We start from the raw sequence: 18,151 nt of genomic DNA on the forward strand, positions 1-18,151 counted from the left end.
TATAGCTTGTTGAGATAGCAGATATAGAATCCTTATCAGTTATCCAATATCTATGCTAGAGTGGGTTTGGTGAACACAAGAATACATTATAATCTCTACTTGTGGGTTAAAGATGCTGCCACTCTTCCAGTAAATTAAATTTGACCACTGACTTCAATTAGAGGCCTACCGAATTTTGGTTTCAGTTATGTTCCTGAAATTGACCCAGAATCCTTTTTCTGCCTGGTTTCGGTTTCAGCCAAAAGGCTATGGCCATGGTTTCAGTTTTGGCCAAAACTGACCTTGTGTTTTCAGTGGAAGCTGAAACTGTGTGCATTGTCTCCTTCCCTCCCCCTTCCTTCCAAACAGGAGTTGCCTCTTCTGCCCTGCCCACCTTTAGGTGCCCCCCTCGGGCATGTCTTACAATCCTTGGTGATTTAGGGGTGCAGTGAGGGCAGGAGTGATCACCAGTTGCTCCTGCCCATGCTGGCTCTGCTCTAAAAATGGCTGCCATGACCTACAGTGTCAGTCTTACGAGACTGCTACAAGAGGTCACGGCAGCCATTTTGAGGAGTAGAGCTGACATTAAGGTTACCGTATTTGCAGAGAGAAAAAAAAAAGAGGACACAAAAAATAAAAATGGTTACCTAGTGGTTAGTGCAGTGGGATGAACTGAGTTTGAGTCCCACTGCAGCTCCTTGTGACTCTGGTCAAGTTTAATCCAGGAGAGATCAGCCACAGGACATGGAGGAATGCTCAATCCATATGAACGACATGCCCGACACAATAATCAAATAACTTTGTTGAGTAAGATTCCAATTCTTAGGGGGTCTATATATCAACATCAGTCCCAGTTTACCAATATGACTTGACACAGTGGCTGTATTTCGGCACATGAGGCAGGAGCTTTAGGGTGGGTAGGCTCATCCATAAAAACACAAGGGAGACGCCCAGATGCCAGTGGGCTTCTTTTGCGATTTACTTCAAGAATTGCGAGGGTTTCATATATGGACTTTGCTTTTCTACAGCATATGGTTGCCTAGCAACTTGTTCCATTCTATACACATAGAATTGGATAGATAGGATAGATGGTAAAATAAAGCATACATGACATTCTAAAAGTCCTGAGGCAGGCAGGCGCTCTTGCGCCGAAACACAGTCGCTGTGTCAAGTCATATTAGTAAACTGGGACTGATGTTGATATATAGACCCCCTAAGAATTGGAATCTTACTCAACAAAGTTATTGGAGGAGTGGCCTAGTGGTTAGGGTGGTGGACTTTGGTCCTGGGGAACTGAGGAACTGAGTTCGATTCCTGGCACAGGCAGCTCCTTGTGACTCTGGGCAAGTCACTTAACCCTCCATTGCCTGCCGCATTGAGCCTGCCATGAGTGGGAAAGCGCGGGGTACAAATGTAACAACAAAAAAAAAATTTGAGACAATATCTTATTATTATTCCACATTTTTTTAGTGGCTGCCGGTACAGTAATGCCGACGGGCTGTGTCACATTGCGACCCGGCTTGTAAATAGGGGGTTAGTGATTCTAGGCGATCTTAATCTACATTTTGAGGATAATATGGATCCATATGTGTTGCAGTTTATTCAGTTTTTGGAATCCCAACATTTTACTGCAGGTTCAACTTCCCACACACATGAAAAGGGCCATAAATTAGATTTTATTGCGTATTCTGGAGCTTCAGTGAATGTTTTAATAAGTCATCAAATTTGGGAACCTCTGATGTGGTCTGATCGTTTTTGTCTTACCTTCCACTTTAAAAACTTTTACAACTAATTGTAGTGGGTCTCAGCAGATTTGAACTAACATGCAGAGAAAGAAGACTGAGCCAACTAATTTTTGGCAGTTGGTAACCGTTAAATTAAAACTATGAGGCTCATTTTCGAAAGAGAAAAAGGTCTAAAAAATGTCATAAAGCAGCATTTGGACATTTTTTTTCTCACAAAAACGTCCAAATCAGTATTTTCAAAACCTATTTTTCAGACGTTTTTCTATGCTGTTCTTCAGTTTGTCCAAATCTCAAGGGGGTGTGTCAGGCATATTAAGGGTGGGATTTGGGCGTAAGGTGCCCTAAATGACCAGCTGACCACTGGAGGGAATTAGAGGTGACTCCCCTAATACGTTCTTTTTTTAATGTTATCCATATGATATTTTTATATAAAAATAAGTTAGAGCTTCTTTTACAAAGCCAAGTGACAAATGAGAGGAAGCCCATAGGACTTGAATGGACTTTGTCTCGTTTACTGTGCAGGAATCGCTAGTTCCACTTTGTAACCCTTAGAGAGGTTGAAAATCATCTTTAGGAGCTGGACATCCCATGGAATTGTATCATTGCTTCCATAGGCGTAGTTTGACTGTTTCATTTGGGGGGGGCAAAGGAAGGGGTGGGGCATATTAGCATATTCATTTGCATATATGTATATGCAAATTATGCTAATATGAAGGAAGGAAGGGAGCAAGAGCTGGCTTTTTTGGGGGGGAATAACCATAATGAATACGTATGAGATATCTCATACATATACATTATGGTTATTCCCAAAAAAGCCAGCTCTTTCTCCCTTCCTTCCTTCCTTCCTTCCTCCTTACCCAGCACTCCCTCTTCCTCTCCAGTAGTATTTCCCCACCCCCTTTCCCATACCACAGATGCACATTTCCAAAAGCTGACATATTCCAATTAATAAATTCTGAATAAAATACTTTTTTCTACCTTTGTTGTCTGATCATTTCGTTTTTCTATTCTCTTTGGTCCCAGTGTCTTCTTTCCATTTGATATTTTTTCACTCACCATGTCCACCATCCTCCTGTGTCCTCCTTCCCCTGCCCTCCGCTCCGTCCAGCAACTCTCCATTCTCCCCTGCCCTCTCCTCCATCCATCCATCTCCAGCAAATTTCCTCTCTCCCCTTTTCCCTCCATCTATCCATGTCCAGAAATTCTCCTCCTTCCCCTGCCCTCCGCTCCGTCCAGCAACTCTCCATTCTCCCCTGGCCTCGCCTCCATCCATCTCCATCAAATTTCCTCTCTCCCCTGTCCCCTCCATCAATCCCTGTTGTCCAGCAATTCTCCTCTCTCCCCTGCCCATTCTGTTTCTGTCCATCCCCTTCCCCCTTCTATCCAGCGTCTCCCCCCCCTCTCTCCCCCTTCGCAGCATCTGTAAAACGACAACGTGGATGCAGCAGCTCACAGGTTTGCTTGCTGTGTTACGTGAACGGCGACGGCTGCGCGGGGGAGTGGAAACAGTGATATCTTCCTTACTTACAGTGGACGAGATAGGCTGGCTCACTTCCATTCCACTCCCGAAGTCGCAGCGACGAACAGCCAGGCAGCGCTGCGGTAGTAAAAGGCTTCCCCTGATGTCATTTCCTTTCGGGCGGGCGGGACGCTGAGAGGGCAGGGAAGTGAAGGGCGGCGTCGAACCTGCCTCCTTGTTGCTTTTACTACCGCAGCGCTGCCTGCCCGTTCGTCGCTGCGACTTCAGGTAAAAAAGTTGCCTTTCCAGTCGTCATTTGGGGGGGCAATGCCCCCCCCCCCAGTCTACGCCCATGATTGCTTCCAAAGCAGTATGTCACTGGAGGTAATGTTATATGTGAAAAAGCATCAGTTAAAAATCATTCTGAAATGGATTTAATTACATTCTATTTTCTGTCCTTAAGCCTTGCATGTCATATAGCTTTCCACTGGCTTATAATTATTAAGACTAACCGCCTGCTATTTGTGCTTCATAATCTTTTTAATAAAAAAAAAATTTTAGTTCATGTCCTGTAATATTAAGATACTGATTTTTATTTAAAAGAAAAGTCAAATTCTGCATATTGCATATATTTGCAAGGAGTCTTTTCATTTTAAGTAAAGATAAAATGTAATTATGTCTTGGTATGTTTTCAGGAGTATGAAAATGTCACAGAAGTTTGAAATAATGACGAGCAGTCTTTTATTATTATTGGTTTTGAGGGACACCTGTTATGCTGGACTTTCTACTAGGAGCTATTTTGGACCTCAACTTATGAAATTCAGCTGAGATTGAATTCCTAAATGTGACACAGAATTTATACGTTCATTTTATTTGATTTATTACTAGATTTATTACTACATTTCCTAAAGTTCAAGGTGGGAAATTACAAAAGATAAAAAAAATCTAATAATGAAATAAAAGCTATGCAAATTAATTCCAGCGTACACCCCCCCCCCCCCCCCCACACACACACACACACACAGACATTCCAGTAGAACCCATAGATAAAACATAACTAGCAGAAAATTTGTGATTACCCCCTTCTGCCCTAACCTGACCCAGATACTGTATCTGTCCTTTCCCGCCATCCTTTCACACACACAATCTCTGTCTCACTGTGATAATGGGACTTTGAGCATCTTAACACACAGCCAAACAATAGTTAAAGGCAGCAAAACAAATCCTTTATTCATATAGGTGTCCTTTTACTAAACTGTGGTAAAAGGGGCCTGCGCTAGGGTCAGCACATGTTTTTGTTGCGCAATGAGGCCCCCTTTTACCGCAGTGGGTAAAAGACTGTCTTTTTTTCTTTTTTTGAAGAAATGGCCATGCAGTAAGTGAACCACTTACCGCGTGGCCATTTCAGGGGGGAGCATTTACCACCAGAAATGGAGCATGCTGGGGGTGGGAGCTACCACTGGGCTGCTACAGTAGCCCAGAAGTAGTTCCTGTTTGGTGTACAGTAAGCCTGCATTGGGCTAACTGCAGTTTAGTAAAAGGGCCCCATGGTTAGGTTCAACACACACACCATAAGCCTGTCTTCCTTCTCAAGCTAGCAGTTCCGATTCAACATACATATTATTTTAATGCAAACACAGCGGTCTCTAAAGGTTCTCTAGCAGTCTGCCACCAGATACAGAAGCCTGCCCTACCTTGCTGGCTATAATGCTTCAAATCTTTCTTCTTAGCAATCCTTAGCAGTCTCTCAGCTATGATTGGCAGGGTTTGGAGGCTTCCCTCCACTATTGCAGGGACTGTCTTTCTTCTATGTTTGTGCAGCGCTGCGTATGCCTTGTAGCACTATAGAAATGCTAAATAGTAGTAGTAGGATCTTGGAATCTTCCTTTAGCTAATCCCAGGGCCTCTCTGGCTTCAAAGACTCCAAGGATAGCCCACCCCAAAACTGGATATTTACCACTGCTGTGCCAGAGATTGAAGGCCAATGAGGGGGGTTTTTCTCACAGGCTCCAGCCATGTTGTATATTCTAAAACCTGACATATTCTAATACAGCACTTGACAAATCCTGGGCATCAGGTCACCAGGATACCTAGAAATTGGACACTGGCACCCAGGGTTTCATGTCCCCAAATTTTGTTTTTTGTACAGCAGCCTCACGAGTTTTCTGCTCTTTTACCACAGCACGATTCAGCTGTCTCTGTAAGCTTCAGCAGCATGATGCAGGAAGTTCAGAAAGTCTTACTATTTCAAGTCTCAAGGGATATGAAACTGCGAAATGAGCCTAAATTTCCTGTATTGTGTGGCTCAAGCTTACAGAGAAAGCTGAATCCAGTGGTATGGGCCTTGGGGGCCTGGGCCCTTTCAATTTGGATTCCCCCCTCCCCCATTTGAGGCACTGTCTGCTGCTTTGGCTAGTGGTGGTCTCCAGGCCCTGCCAGTGGAAGCCCTCCTCTATGCGAAGCCTGGCAGTTGGCACATGCTTGGCAGAGTTGCCAGATTGCGAAAAGGTTTCCAGCCAAATTTCTGGCCAAAAGTAGCCCAAAAATAGCCAATATTATAAGTTAAGATGAATATTAATAATGATGATTTGAATATTAAAAGGTTGATGTGAATATTGCTATTGTAATCATTGTAATCATCATCAGCATAATCATAAACAGCAGCAACTGCAGCATCATCATAAAAATCATAGTCAGCAACAGCACAATATTATTAATATTTTCAAGCTATCTTCATTTTTCTTTTTCATAAAAAGTAGACTTTAACATTAATTTGTTTAAGTATTTAGCAGTCCACAACAAGTAAAGTCAAAAACAACACAGTTTATACCTAATTGTGCAACCAGCCTTAGGATTCACCTTTGGGTTTAAAAAGCAAAACCATATGCATGTAAGGACTGGATAAACAAAGTTCAAAGCAAATGCCCTTAATATGTAATACTTAGTAGCAATAATGGGGATATTCACATAGCAAGCAGCTTGAACCAACAGATTTTTTTCCACAACATAAGAAGGAAGCCCTTCCCTCATTATTCAATCCCTTTCTGTAAAATAGTAATAAAAAAAGTCAAGTGCATGTTTGTAATACATCACAGTGATGATGATAAAGGCCACCAAAACAGACTTCATGTTATGATAATCAGGTGATTAAAACCAGGCTTACTATTTATAAGTACAATTTGTTTTTGTGTTTTTTTTAACATTAATTAGGCTGAAACCTGGGAGCATTTAACATCTTTTTTTTCCTGTGCCTGCATCAAAAGAAAAAAGATGGCTTGTGGGAACTTGTTCCTGTAGGCACAGGGAAACAAGATATTAAATGCTCCCAGGTTTCAACCTAATAAATGCTTTTTAAAAAAATTGTACTTATAATTAGTAAGTCTGATTGTTAAGTTCCTGATTCTCATAACGTGATGTCTGTTTTGGTGGTGCTTTACTAGGTGAAAACATCTCTACACGAATATAAGGAGTCCTTATAAGCAGCCCCTCCAAATGGCACAATGATTTACAATTTAGAGCTAATACTACTCTAACCGATGAAACCAGTTCTTCCTTTGTGTACATCCATATGCTGTACAAGACAGAATGTTTGAAAATATTAGTGAGATAAAATAAAAATGCTACCCACAATAAAGAACAATGTAGATAGAACAGCTGGGTGATTCACAATCTCTCTGTTAAGGCCTAAGTGCAGAGTGCTCCCTCCAGCCCCGACAGCATAATCTTCAGGAAGCCTTCCCAGATACTTACTCTCCCTCTTCCCGCACAGCTCCCAACAGGCTCCAGCCCAAGGTTATTGCAAGATGATTTTCTGGGTGCTATGAATGAGGCAGCGCTGAAACCGAATGCCAAGCAGCATTAAGCCATGCTTGGTGCACCTACCCCATTAGCAACCATTATCTGGATGATAAGCTAGATGGCCTCCTTCATATAAAAGTGGCCGTCGACCCCCACCACCAGCATGACGTCCTGCCTCCTGGGCGCCTTGATGGTGGTGATGATGCTCGGGATGAAATTCTTCACGTTGTAGGCCTTGCTCTAGAAGATGCTGACCCGCTTCCTGAGGCTGCTGGCGCCGGGCTTCTGATCACTGTAGGGCTTGGTTTTCACTGTGATTACTTTGGCCATGGCTGGGCAGGAGGCAGCTGTGATCAGCTTGGGAGCTGGACTGGCACTGCAGTAGGTGCCAGGCGGCGGCTCTGATGTTCAGGAAGGAGGAAGGACTCTGGCGATTTGCAATGGTTAGTGCATAGGAACCAAAATGTTGATTGGCCAGTTGCCTGCGTGTGAAGTTCACCGTGTTTTTCCTTTTCCTGTGAAGCATAAACACAGCTGTGGTTGGTCCTATCAAAGTTTGTGACGGGCACAACATGACAGTGTTATTTTCTGACACAGCAGCCACTGAGGGGGTAAAGAACGGCCTCTTGACCCAAATATCACCTTAAGACTGGAAGTTTGCTCCCCGCCACGTGCCACCATGCTCAATGAGCTCCCCCTACTCAAAGTACAGGTTTGAATCCCCGATGGAGTGTGGCCGAACCCAGGGAGTAGGGTGAAGGGAAAGGTTTATCCCTCCCTTTCTCAGAGAGCACCGCAGGTACAACTTTTAGAGCTGGTGGCATGCACTTCAACATGTTCTGAAGAACCAAAGATGCAGGCTTGTCGAGTGTGCACTGCATGCAGCAATTTAAGAGGGCCAGATCCCGCATCCTTCGGCCTCCTGTTGGTCCAATTAGGACCAACAGGAGAGGGCAAGCAAACAGAGTGTCCAACCCATGGCCGCAGCAGTGAAAATGCACCCAACCCGGGCCACAGCGTAAAAGAGGAGCCCAAAACCCCACATTCCACGGCTTTCAAAAAAATCCCGCAGCCACCCAATTTGGCGGGAATACCACAAACTGGCAACTTTGATGCTTGGTGTATCTGAAACAGAGCATGCCCAAGGGAGGTCGGCCCTCCGCACATGTGCGAAAACTGATCATGCACGAGAGGGCGGGCTTCCCTCGTGCACACTCAGTTTCAGAAAAATCAAGCATGTGTGGGGGAAGGGGTGACTGGCATTGCAGCAGCCCAGGAAAAGCACCGCCAACTGCCAGGTTTTGAGTGGAGAAAAGCTTCCACTGGCAGGTCTTGGGGACCGCTGCAGGCCAAGTAACCCTCCTTGTGATCTTGAGCAAGTCGTTTAGCCCTCTGGATGCTCCTCAGTGATGTCACCCGGACCCACTCAGCCCTCGCTCTCTCAACTGTGGTTTCGCCTCTGTGTCTTCAGCCCAACTCGCCTCAGCGTCTCCAGTCAGGTTTGTCCTTGTTTCTCCAGTACAGCTTGCCTCATCATCTCCTGTCCAGCTTGCCCCTTTTGTCTCCAGTTCAACCTGCCTCTGTGTCTCCTGTCCAGCCTGCCTAAACGTCCTGCCTCCAGTCCAGGGTGGCCCCAAGGGTCCTTTTCAGGGCCACTTCAGGTCCTGGTTTGTCAGCCCTGCCCTTAAGGTTTCTTTTCAGGGCCACCCTCTGGATCCCTCTCAACAAGGCAATCCATCAACTGTTTGGTGGGACGATTTCAGATCCCACCAACAGTTCAGAGGCCCCATTATGATCCAAAGGCTCACACATCATGGCCAGTGGCACATACTCATTCCTGTGTCCTCTGCTTACACATGCAAAAGAGGACTCGGAGAGCCAGGGAGATCCAGCGCAAAAATATTTTTGGTGCCAAGTCTGTCCCATCAGCATCAGAAGCATCAGCCTTGATGGCTGAGACGGTTCATTCAGACTCTGGGAATACACCGGCATTGAGGTGGTCTCTCCCTTCCTTGACGTCAGGCACTGTGTTAGTATTACTGGTCTGGATTGGACCCGATACCGAGGTGACATGAGGATTCAATGATGTCCTTATTAGTACCGTGGTACTCCAGTACTTGGCATTGAGGTAAGCCAAAGAACAGCAAGCATCGGTCCCCCTTGAAACTCTGTACCGGGAGCACAGGGGCATCGGTGTCAAATGAAGCACTCCCCCTCTCTTGAGGAGGTGTCGATACTGCAGCTGCCTTCCAGACGGGCTCAGGCTTCAAATTTGGCACCAACTGGTTTGCAGGCTATCACCACACTGACACTGGCCCCACTTTTGCTGATAGCTACCCTCGATGACCGGTTCCGGGTCATGGTCTGGTTGGAGCTGGTGGGCTTGCTGCATCAGCAGAGTGCTTAAGCATCAAGGGTGCTTGTGCCACCTACAGCACAGCTCCAGCCCTCTTTGAAGGCCCAAGTCTCGCCTATGGAGCAGCTGCTGACACCGTTTCCTCGGCAGACATCAGACTCTGGGTTGTACCATGCAGTATCTTGCTCGACATCATGGGGAGCACGCTTCTCTGGGGTCAGGTGGCGGATACATACTGTGGTGCCCGGACTGGCCTGGAAATTCCTTCAGTAGATCGAGGCAGGTATTGGCTCATTTCTTCAAGGAGGAGTTCTTTGAATATGAGATGGACCAGTAGTGGGACTCTGATGAGGAGCCAGATTACTTCTTGGAGGAGCAGTCTTATGATGTGCCCTCAGATCCCTCCCTGCCACAGGAGAGAAGGAAGTCCCCACAAGAGAATCTCTCCTTCACCAGTTTTGTCAAAAGGATTGCAGTTGCTATCCCCTGTAAGTTAAGAGACTGAGGATGAACTTAGGGCAAAATTGCTGACCATTCTGGACTATGACTCTTCCCCCTAGGCAGGCGGTCACCATATCCCTCCATGCCGTCCTCATGGATGCACAGATGAAGAATTGGGAGACTCCGCTCTCTGTGCAGGTTGTCCCTAAGAAAGTGGATTCAAGAAAGCCCATTTGCCACATCACTCCATTGTGCTTGAATCTGCTCTCAAGAGAGCCAGAATCTCCAGGACTCATTTCTCAGCTCCCCTGGGCAGGGAGGCCAGGACTCTGGATTTCTTTTGGAATGAAGGTATTCTAGACCTCAATGCTCATCTCCTACATTCAGGCCTACCAGTTATGCACGAGCCTGTACTTGAAGGTGCAAAGTGTGCTGAACCTTCTTGACACTCTCCCACCAGAGCAAGCTTCAGAGCTTTGCCAGCTGGCTATGGAGCAAAAGGAGTGTAGGATATACCTTTTGACATTGCATACTTTTGACATCGCATCCAATGCCACGATTTGGGTTTCTACAGGTACTTGTGACCTGGCTTGGCCACTGTTTGGAAAACAGGATACTGGGCTAGATGTACCATTGGTCTGACCCAGTATGGCTACTCTTATGTTCTTATGTCTGCCTTAGGAGTTGGGATGAATAGACTCTCATGGCTGCGCATCTCAGACCTCGAATCAGTGGTTGAAGAGAGGTTGGTGGACATTCTGTGCTAAGGAGATAATCTTTTTAGGGGCAAGGTGGAGGAGGTCACGACCTCATTAAGAAACACTCTGACACCATCAAGTCCTTCTCTCGGCAGCCTCCTTCTAGAGATTTTCAGCTGGGCCTCAAAGGAGCGCCTTCAGATTTCATTGGCGTAGGTTCACTCCTTCTACCCACACTACCCAGCCCTAGCAGCAGCACACTCCGAAGCCCCAGCAAGCTCCCCAGTCAAACCAGGGGACAAGCTTTTGACTTGCTCCAAGACAGCATAGCCGCCATCCAGGGTAGATATTCCGGACAACTTACAAGTAAGGAGGAAACTGATTTTTTTTCTAGGAAAGGTGGCCCCTTGTAACCTTCTGCCAGTGTGTTCTCCAAATTGTCCACCATAGTTACATGCTCCATTACATAAAAACATAAGAATAGCCATATTGAGTCAAACCAAAGGTCCATCTAGTCCAGTATCCTGTTTCCAACAGTGGCAAAGCCAGGTCACAAGTACCTGGCAGAAACCCAAATAGTGGCAACATTCCATGCTACCAATCCCAGGGCAAGCAGTAGCTTCCACGTGTCTATAGCAGACTATGACTTTTCCTCCAGGAACTTGTCCAAACCTTTTTTAAACCCTGATACATCCTCCTGCAAAGAGTTTCAGAGCTTAAATATTTGTTGCGTGAAAAAAAAATATTTCCTTTTGTGATTTATTTTCTCCCTTCCTTAGCCCTCGCAGGGAGGGGAAAACACAAAAAATAGTAAGACAGAGCACTTAGGCTCAGTTAGGCGCAATCGGTTATTATCTTTATTGATATCTTGCAGAGCCAAATACAAAAAATAGTTATCTCCCTGGAGCAGGTTGCCAATCAGCTGTGCAGATCCTGAAAGACAAGGTCTGCTCAGCTAATACTGCCCCGGACATCACATATATACTGTTACAAGTTACATTTTCCAAGAAATCATGTGATTTCCCATAAACCAAAACCATTAGGTAGCCTTATACCATATATGGATTGGTCATGTATTCTATCAGTCTCTCCTGATGTGTTTGCACGTGAACAGTCTGTGGCCATTGGTTAATTACTTATGAGTTCTGTGTCAGTTCTGCGTGTACAACCAGAACAATACCCATGTGTCCTCTCTCTGTCTATCTCCCTTAACCCTCACACTGTGTCCTCAGCCTGTCAGCAACTGCCAAGGTTACATCCACCTTATATGAAAAACATACTCAGCTGCAAACTAAATGTTATGAAATGTCAGGTCTCAGCTCCTGAGAAAGCAATGATTGTTACACAAGATGCTGAGTTAGTAGGCTAATATGTGAGAACCAAACTGAGCAAAGTACAGGCTTTAGGCCTAGCCCTTAGGAACGGCCTAAGCATAGGAAGGCATATACACTTTTATTTGTTTTAAAAGTATTTTTGTGTATCTTCCTTGAGTATCCCCTAGTCTTTTATACTTTTGTAACAAGTAAAAAAATCGATTCATTTCTACTCGTTCTACACCAATCAGAATTTTGTAGACCTCAGTCATATCTCCCATCATCCGTCTCTTTTCCAAGCTGAAGACCCAAGACTCTTTAGCCTTTCCTCATATGAGAGGAATTCCATCCCCTTTATCATTTTGGCTGCTCTTCTTTGAACCATTTCTATTTCCGCTTTATCTTTTTTGAGATACGGCGACCAGAACTGAACACAATACTCAAGGTGAAGTCACACCGTGGCATTATAGTATATTCGGTCTTATTTACCATCTCTTTCCTAGTAATTCCTAGCATCCTGTTTTCTTTTTTTGGCTGCTGCTGCTGCACACTGAGAAGAAGATTTCAGTGTATTATCTACAATGACACCTAGATCTTTTTTCTTGGGTGATGACCCCCAAAATGGACCCTAGCATCAGGTAACTATGATTCGGATTATTCTTTCCACTGTGCATCACTTTGCATTTGTCCACATTAAATTTGGATGCCAGTATGTCTTCCAGGTTCACCGAGATTTCTTTCAGTTCCTCTACATCATCACCCTTGAAAACCATTGGCTAAGGTCTTCCTGCGGTTTTTCGCCGTATGTGTTTTAACAACCTTCAATAGTTTTGTCTCATCTGCAAATTTAATCACCTCATTCATTGTTCCGATTTCCATATCATTTATAAATATGTTAAATAGCACCGGTCCCAATAAAGATCCCTTCGGCACTCTACTATTCACCCTCCTCCATTAAGGGAAATGACCATTTAACCCTACTCTCTGTTTTCTATCCAGTAACCAATTCCTAATCCACACCAGAACATTGCCTCCTATCCCTTGACTCTTTAATTTTCTCAGGAGTCTGTCATGAGCAACTTTGTCAAAAGCTTTCTGGAAATCTAAATAACACTACATCAACCAGCTCACCTTTATCCACATGTTTATTGACGCCTTCAAAGAAAGGAAGCAAATTGGTGGGAGAAGACTTCCCTTGGCTGAACCCATGCTGATTCATTAAACCACGTTTGTCTATGTGTTCCCTAATTTTATTCTTTATAATAGTTTCCACTATTTTACCCAGCACTGATGAGAGGCTTACCGGTCTGTAATTTCCCAGATCACCCCTGGAACCTTTTTTAAAAATCAGTGTTACATTGACCACACTCCAATCTTCAGGTACTAGGACAATTTTAATGGCAGGTTACATATTACTAACAACAGATCAGCAATTTCTTGCTTGAGTTCTTTGAGTACTCTTGGATGTATGCCATCTGGTCTAGGTGATTTACTACTCTTTAATTTGTCATTTTGGCTCAGTACGTCTTCTAGGTTCACCGAGATTTCTTTCCGTTCCTCTTCATTATCACCTTTGAAAACCATTTCCAGTACAGGTAAATGTCTTACATCTTATTCCAGAAAAACTGAAGCAAAGAACTCATTCAGTTTCTCCACTATGGCCATATCCTCTCTGATTGCCCCTTTTGCTCCTTCGTGATTTAACAGTCTCATGGATTCCCTCGCAGGCTTTCTGCTTCTGATGTACCTGTAGAAGTTGTTACTGTGAGTTTTAATCTCTGTGGTAAGTTTCTTTTCATATTCTCTTTTAGCCTTCTTTATCAGTTCTTTGCATCTGACTTGCCAATGCTTATGTTGCTTCTCATTTTCTTCATATGGGTCTTTTTTTCCATTCTTTGAAGGACATTTTTTTGGCTATAATAGCCTCTTTCACTTCACCTTTTAACCACGCTGGCTGTCGTTTTCTTTTCTTTCCATCTTTTTTAATACATGGAATGCATCTGGTCTTGGCTTTCAAGATGGTATTTTTGAACAACGTTGACCTCACCCAGCTGATGAATGCTCCATTTGAGAGACTTTGTTTCTGTAAGGTCTTGTTTTAGGTGGAGGTCACTTCAGCTCGCAGAGTCAGTAAGCTTTAGGCTTGATCATAACAGAGTATTCCTCATCACGCACCCTAAGTTCCTTCCTAAGGTGGTATCAGAGTTCTATCTTAATCAGTCGATTGTTCTACCAACATTCTTCCCCAAACCACATGCCCATCCTGGCGAAAGTGCACTTCACATCTTGGACTGCAGGTGAACCTTAGCCTTCTATCTGGAACAGACTAAAGCCCAGACAGTCCACCCAGCTTTTGGGTTTTTTTTAAATCCAAACAGGATGGGGGTAGTCATCTGCAAACACATGTTATCAAGTTGACTGGCAGACTGCATCTCTTTCGCTTATGCCTAAGCTGGGCTGACTCTGAAGGATCATGTCATGCCTCACAATGTCGGAGCCATGGCTGTGTCAGTAGCCCACCTGAGGTCAGCCTGTATCAAAGAGGTATGCAAGGCTGTAATGTGGTCTTCAGTCTAGATGTTCACATCCCACTATTGCCTTGAGCAGAATACCTGGCAAAACAGCTGGTTTGGGCAGACAGTGCTGCAGAACCTATTTGGTGTCTAGAATCCAACTCCACCCTCCTAGGCCCATTATTTCTGTTCCAGGCTACACCTTCACATCCAGTTTATTTTGTTTTTAGGTTGATTGGTTGTTTAGGCCTTGCCGTTGCAAGTCCCTGTTGTCCTAGTATTGTTTTTGGTGAGCCTAGTAGTGCCTTTCTCCTAGTTGTGAGAAGATATGGTCTGTTTATTCTCAGAGAAAACCCAGTTACTTACCTGTAGCAGATGTTCTCCAAGGACAGCAAGCCAGTCATTCTCACAAACCCTCCCTCCTAGCTATGTCATTAGACTGCTGGTCCTGCGCTCGTACGTTGGGCGGAAAGGCACCCGCACATGCATGGGGTATGCTGCCAAAAGCCTCTTAAAGAGACAGAGCACTAGGTAGAGTCCACACCATGCTCTGTCAGATGACATCACCCAGTTGTGAGAAATATCGGCCTGCTGTCCTCAGAGAACACCTGCTACAAGTAAGTAACTTCACTTCTGCCCCCAGACCAAAACTACCAAGGTGTCCTCTTCACTGTGCTAGCATCTAAGTATATACACGGTGTCAGGAAATAACAGGACCCCCAACATTTTTCCTAATAATCCAAAAGGTCCTACTGCAGCAGAAATTTCTGCCTGAAATTTGAGACATTTATAGGTATTTTATTTTTCAACAGGATGGAACTCCAGCACATTGAGCGTACAAAACAGTTGAGCTCTTAATTCATGAAACCCTAGAATTCATAGAGTCAACAGCTCAGTAGTATCGAAGACTACATGAATGTGTCAAGGCTGAATGAGGACACTTTGAACGCAAGTTATGAATTAAATAAGAAAAAAAACCCATATACTAATATATTTTCAAAGGTCATACTAAGTTTTTAAAAAATTGCAAAATACTTTGAAACTATGTAAGGAGTCCCGTTTTTTCCAGATACCATGTAGATAATTAGTACAAGGGCTGTGATCTTCTCTGATAGCTCAAATGTTTGAGACTATTTGATTTTCCCATCAGAACTTTCTAACTTGGAGGACCTTTTACTAAGCCGTAGTAGAGCTACCACGCAGGTAGCATATGCCAAATTGACCTTACTGCCGGTGTAGCGTGGGCACCCAGCGGTAGTTCCAAAGTTGGGCGTGCACAGTTTCCCATGGTAGAAAATAATTTTCTACCATGGGGGACATTCTCATCGGTAATTGACAGTGCAGCCACATTGCTGTGCGCTGCCAGATTACCACACAAGTAGCGCATGAGCCCTATCGCCTTCTAAATAGGTGGCAGTAAGGGCTCAGACAGTAAATAGCCGCACGCTAATTTTAATATCAGCGCACAGCCATTTACTGCCCCATTTTGAAAAAGACCTTATTCCCGCTGTGTTAAAAAATGGCCCAGTGCATGCCAATTTCACATGCCAAAAGTAGCACAGGCCACTTTTTACCGCAGCTTAGTAAAAGGGCCCCTTAATGATGTGAAACAACACAGGGATTTACTACATTCTTTGTATATATGCTTTCAAAGATGTTCTTCCCCCATTTTGTGCCTTTGGAAACATTATTATGAAAATGGTCTTCTTCCTCTCATCGGGTTACAAAAGTGTAATATTTGTTGTATTCTAATTCCTATTATAGGAAGAATGAAAGGAAGGCAAAGCATGATGAGATACGCAAGAAATACGGTATGTGAAATTAAGCTTCTGTTAGTATGAGTAATAATTTCCTGTGTAATGGCTATACAGAGTTAAAATTAGAAGAAATACAGTAGAACCCCTGCTGTCTGTGCAGACTTGACAAGTAGAAATATATAACCAGTATAAGCTAAGGTGACAATTCAATGAACTGGCCCCAGAATGTAGGTGTCACAATGGCATGTGCTTAGCACCAATTCTGCAATGGTTTAAGGGTGTGCCTAAGCTGTTATAGAATATTAGCCCAAATTCACATTGGTGCGCCAAAAGCTAGGCATGCCCACTTATGACTACTACTACTATAAATCGTTTCTTTAGCGCTACCAGTCGTACACAGCGCTTCACAAATGAACATGAAGAAAAGACAGTCCCTGCTCAAAACAGACCAATGCCTGGCGTAACTGGGTGCACTAAATGCACCAGTCAATGATCGCAATTGCTTATCGCAGCTTAGTAAAAGGACCCCTATGTGGATTAGAAGCATTGGTTTATAAGAATAGTGCCAGCACTTACACGCATAAAGGCCATTTATTGGCACCAGTTTCGCACATAAACACTACTCTTCTGTAAACCAAGGGGACCTTTTACAAAGCATCGGTAAGCCCAGTGTGGGTTTACTGCATGCTAACCCAGAACTACCGCTGGCCCAACGCCGCTGCTGGCGGTAGTTCTGTCTTGAGCGTGCACCATTTCCAGCACGCCAGAAAAAAATTTATTTTATAATGCGGCGCTAACCTGGCGGTTATCGGGCATTGCTGTGTGCTGCCCAGTTACTGCCAGGTTACCGCAGGAGCCCTTACCGCAAAGTGCTCCCCCTGCATGGCCACACAGTAAGAGTAATCTTACCGCATGGCCATTTTTTTAAGGGGCTCTTAACCCACTGCGGTAAAAAGGACCCCGGCGCGCAGGAAAATTTTTCCCGCAGCTTAGTAAAAGGACCCTCTAGTACACTGTTTATTTATCTAATAGAATTGCCTTTCACATATTTACTGCTTGCCATTATTAAAAGAAAAATGGTGGTTCCTTTACAATTGCCTTTAACTTCTAGGAGAAACCATGTTTGTTTAGTCACACTTATGGAATGTGATCATTAGTGGTTATGATGTCATGTGACATACTCTGTATGAGCTAATCCAATCCCTTTGCATGTAGAGTATTTTGTGCCACTAGTTGCTGTATGGAATTCAGGGGAATTATTTAAGTATTCAGCAGTGAGAATGGTGAATTTGGTGGAGGACTTGGCCGTGGGTGATGATTTGATCCATGGAGGCTATAGCTTTGTTTTATCAAAAAAGTGTCTGTATTCATGCAAAACTGCAATCTTAGGAATCAGAAACAGTTCTAGAGGGAACATTAAATAGAAATCCCTTCCATGCAGAAAGAGTGTATGGTTGAATAAAATGTGCCTGAAGGTCTGGATTGATCTCCAACTATATTTTTCTGTGCTATTAATAGTTTTAGCCTGCAGCACTGTATTATATGAAAAATAAATCAAATCAGATTTTCTTCTTTCCAGTGTTAACTGATCTCAGTTGCTCTCTGCCCTTGGTCAGTCCAGTGCAAGGAGACCATGAAATAGAAGGGCACTCATTGGACCCTGTGTGAGCTGTGGAGTCACCAGGGAAGGAAAGGTGGTAGGGTTAATAGACTTCAAAAGCAATCTTTTCAAGTTATTTTGGTTTCCAAATTTCTCTTCACCGAAGAGCATACGGTGTGGTGTGGCACAATGAAACCACACTTATATGGTCCAGAATCCTAGCATTCTAATTGAGTGATGTCCACTGTTCATTGTGCTTGTAAGTGCTCCTGATATATGTAAAGAACATGTTCATTGTGATATCTTTAAATTTAAAAAAATAATTTATTGTTTTATTTCATAGAAATAAACTTTCCATGGGGAATTTTAAAAAATTCAACTATTTTTTTTTTTTTTTACATTTTGTGGTTTTAAATTTTAAAATATTAAGGGCCCTATTTACTAGCGTTTAGCATCTGCTAAAAACGCTAGCATGCTTATAGCGCGGCTTAG

General features: G+C 43.9%; 1 long non-coding RNA gene across 1 annotated transcript in view; it reads left to right on the plus strand.

Moving 5' to 3' along the window:
• LOC115468402 overlaps positions 1-18,151 on the plus strand; it is a 100,267-nt gene that overhangs the window by 48,386 nt on the left and 33,730 nt on the right. The window contains exon 3 of the long non-coding RNA XR_003941860.1: positions 16,067-16,113. This is a non-coding gene — a long non-coding RNA (uncharacterized LOC115468402). The remainder of the gene's footprint in view (positions 1-16,066; positions 16,114-18,151) is intronic.

Source organism: Microcaecilia unicolor, chromosome 1 (genome assembly GCF_901765095.1).
Source record: "Microcaecilia unicolor chromosome 1, aMicUni1.1, whole genome shotgun sequence".
NCBI lineage: Eukaryota > Metazoa > Chordata > Amphibia > Gymnophiona > Siphonopidae > Microcaecilia > Microcaecilia unicolor.